The sequence below is a fragment of the Apis dorsata genome, unplaced genomic scaffold, assembly GCF_000469605.1.
Source record: "Apis dorsata unplaced genomic scaffold, Apis dorsata 1.3 scaffold_117, whole genome shotgun sequence".
NCBI lineage: Eukaryota > Metazoa > Arthropoda > Insecta > Hymenoptera > Apidae > Apis > Apis dorsata.
The window spans coordinates 142,239-146,498 of NW_006263411.1; the positions used below are offsets into that span (position 1 = coordinate 142,239).

At 27.1% G+C, this 4,260-nt stretch overlaps 1 protein-coding gene across 1 annotated transcript in view; it reads right to left on the reverse strand.

The window, feature by feature from the left end:
* LOC102678924 (fibrillin-1-like) overlaps positions 1–4,260 on the reverse strand; it is a 146,358-nt gene that overhangs the window by 41,114 nt on the left and 100,984 nt on the right. The window lies entirely within an intron of this gene.

The following is a 4,260-nucleotide window of genomic DNA, read 5'->3' on the forward strand; positions in this document are numbered from 1 at the left end:
CGTTGAGGTGGAGGTTTTGTGGATGCGAAAAGCGAGAGGTGAAAGGAGTTTGAAAAATTGAGTAAATGTATGAGATTTTCTTTTTTTTTTCTTTGGAATGAATATTGAATGAATTTTTAGAATGAATATTTGAGAGATGGTTGGGAAGGAAAAATTTGGAACGCTTAGTTTCTTCTTTTTTTTATTATTATATTTAATGTATTGTGCTTTATATAGATGATTTAAAACGGGAGGAAATATTTATGAATGATAATAGATTTGATGATAAGTTAATAAGTTAAGATTTGTTGGAAGTCGAGAATTCTTTCGTATTCGAGGATCGTGTTTTCTTAATTTAACTGTTTCGTTTGCTATGAGAAAAATTATTTCGATGAATTGATAATCTTATGTCGATAAGATTTAAAAATATTGGGAAAATAATTATTTATTTAAATATTTGTAATTCAAATATCAGAATAGCTTTTCAATAAATAATATTTTTATGGTAGGAAACTGAATATTTTAATATGAGATAAAATTAAATTATCATAAGAGTTTATCTATCGATATTAATTAATTTCAATTTTATATTTTATTCTACTCTTCCTTTAATAAAAATTCGTGAACTTAATTAAGATTATATATAAGGATTATGAGATTCTTTTAAAATAAAATATACACGAATATAAATAAATTTAGTTAATTTATTAACTAATGTCTGATTATCGCAATATATATTCTACTGCAGCGCCTGACTCTAATGTCTGATAATTGCTATACCTCTGCTACTGTAATGCAATCTATCGTACAGTTATATTCTTTTCTCTCAGAGAAGAGAATAACATTCATAATAAGCAAAAGGTAAAAATTAATTAATTAGTATACCAGTTAAAATTAATTTCTTAATTTTCATGTATCTTAAACTTTTCTTAATGTAAACATATCAAAACACCAATCTACTTAAAACTATTTAGAACTAGAAGAAAGTTTCGTTGTTTTTCATTCCTTGAAAGAAAAATAGATGCAAGAAACCCAATTTTTATTCGTTAAAACAACTATTCATATTCACTTTACTTATCAAAAAATCGGATATACCGATCTTATTATAAAACTTAATATTTCAAGAAATGAAAATATCTTATTCAATTCCAACACATAAATATATAACAAATCCAAATCTCAAGAAAACGAGAATTTGAACAAGAAATTTCCATTTTTAAGAATCTCGTTACAATCTTCCTTGAAAAATGCATCCTGAATTTACAATTAAAATAACTATACACATTGATGCAATCCACTATACATCCAATTTTCTTTTCTTTTTTCCACGAAACAACATTTACACACCTACGAGTTTCACTCTCTACATATCTTCATTTCACTTCCTTAATTAACAATCATCGAACGCTATCAAACTACCTTACCATCCGTCGATCGAAAAACGAAACGAGATGCGCGACGCCAAATCGAATTCAAATTTCAGCGCAGATTGAATCGGGATTGCGTGCGTCGTTTGTCATGTTACGAAACGTTAACGAGCGTCATCGATTAAATTCAACGTGCGTGTGCTCACCGCGTTAATATTGTTTATTACGGCGTGGAGACGAGCAGTAAATCGCGATTACGCGCGCGCCATCGAGGTCTCTCGCTCGGTTTCCGGGCGGAGAGGGACATCCGGCCGTGGCAGAAACTTTGCTCGTAAGTGGCTCGTTTGCTCGCAGCCGTATTGAGCCTTCCGCCGATTTCGTTTCCTCGCCAGAGGGTTCGATGCACGTGGAGAGAAGTTGGTGCAAAGTTTTCCAACCAGTAAGTTGATTTTTGAAAGATAATTGAAAGGGGTTAAATAGATTTTCGGATTGAGAATTTAATCTTCTGTGCGAAATTGGTGTATATAAGTTGGAAAAGTCTCTCGTGGGATTGATATATTTTACAAGGAAAAGGTTTCGATGAAGATTTAAATTTATTGTGTATATAAATTTGTAATATTTCTTTTTTTATGTGTTTTGTATACAATCTCAATTAGAAATATTTTTTATGATATAACTTTTATAAAATTAGAAATAGATATTATTGGTATTATTGGTATGTTAGGATAGTTTGTGTTATAAATAATATATTGTAATATGTAAAGTAAATGTGTAATGTTTTAACGATTTAAATCATGTTGAAGTAAAATAAGAATTTGGTATTTAGTAAGTAGGAGCATTAGAATAAACAGGATTGAAAATTAATTTCTAGGAGTACGGAATATTTATATAGAGGATTATGTAGAAAATATTAATACGCATTATTATTTTCATGTTATATCAAATTCAAAATTTCGTGCAATAAAATCATTAATAATTTAATATTTTCAATTCATTTTTGAAATTAATCGAGGAAACCATAATGAATATTTTGGGCGAGCTTATTATTATGTAGAATTATTATTAAATTTATTTTAAAATATAAATTTAATAATAATTATCATATTTACGACAATAGTCGAATTCTAAATAATACGCATCGAATATACAATCTTCATTCACAGAAATCCACACTAATTAACCAATAATTCCTCGCTCTATTCTTGGAACGGTTTAACGATCTAATAAACGAACCACTTCTCTAAAATAAGAAGATCGAATTCATTCTTTATATGCTGCAAAAAAATTCTTATCGAAGCAATTCGACGTAAAAAAGAAATATTTCAATTTTTTATGCGATAAATTTCATTTCCTAAAGTTCAATAAAATTTTAATTACATAATTCAAAATAATCTAATTTCGAAATATAATTTAATTAATATAATTTCTAAATAATTCTTTATATATTTTTTCCAGACTTTAATTAATTTCATTGTTATAGAATTTGAAATTTTTGATTTTATAACTATTACAATTATATTATAAAAGATATATCTCAAGTTTGGATATATATTAAAAGAAAATCACAAAAATATTTTAATCATCCATGATGACTTATTCTGAAATTCTTTATACTTTTGAGTAAACTTTGTAAATTTATAATAAAATAATATTTAATGATCGTGAAAATTGAAATTTCGTATCGAAAAAGCCCTGTGTAACAAGCTTTACTTCTAAAATTATCCAATCATTTTCGTTCCTCAATCAAATCGATCGATCAAGAATTCAATGCCACGCGTTAAATTAGTTTGGTCAACGTAATCGATATTGCCTTTATGCAATGAAAATCGTTCAATGATTCATAACCACACGATTTCGAAAGTTCGTCTGCAAGCGTAACCTCATTGTTACCCTAGTTCTGACTTTAGAAACCCTTTGTCGTTATCGATTAATCGAAGCGTTTCATGGTAATACCGTCGAAACAACTTTCTTCAAAATTATGAAAATAATCTTCTCGAAAAACTCGTAAAAATTATCCAATTCCAATTTTAATATTATAAAGAAAATTATCCAATCAACGATCCCTTTATTATTCTCGAGAATCAAAAAATCAACAAATAAATAATAACAAGAACGATAATAAGAAAAATCTTTAATTTTTATAGCTTAAAAATTGTCTTTATAGATACTCTATAATATAATTATATCGAAAAAAGTATCAAATTATTAATCGTGCAGTAATTGAAAATTTAACAAGGGTTGGTTTTCTTTTCGATTCGTAAATATCCGAATTTAATGTTATTTTATTCGAAAAAAACAGATTTTAAAAATAGATACACCCTTGTTACGTTATTCCATCAAATTAATAAATCATTGTCGGATGCAGTTACCATCTAAAAGGCCACACCCTCTGGGAAGATTTATAAAACGATATACGTATATATTTGAAAGAGACACGGGACAAGCCGTAAATTCGGTCGTGCATCAAACGTACACGTGTTTCGAGAGCGATTATTATAAGAAATATTGAAAACAAAGGATTTAAACTCGAGGGCATATAAAATATAAATCCGATTTAAATCCATTTCTGTTTACTTAATTCGAAGCAGTATCTCCTCGACCGCGGAATAGTACGCACGAAATAAATGTTCGTTCCTCTTTCCTTTAAATATCTATCCATGTATTAGAAAATAATACATGATTTTTTTTTAAAAAAATATGTTATCAACGATAACGATCGATCGACGATTACTACACGAATTAATATTTTTCCTTCGTACTTGTTACTTATATTATATCGTATATATTTTATATATAATTTATATATAATTTATACATATTTTATACATAATTTTATACATATTTTATACATAATATATAATATAATAATATTAATATTAATATTACATTATTATATTATATATATATATTAATA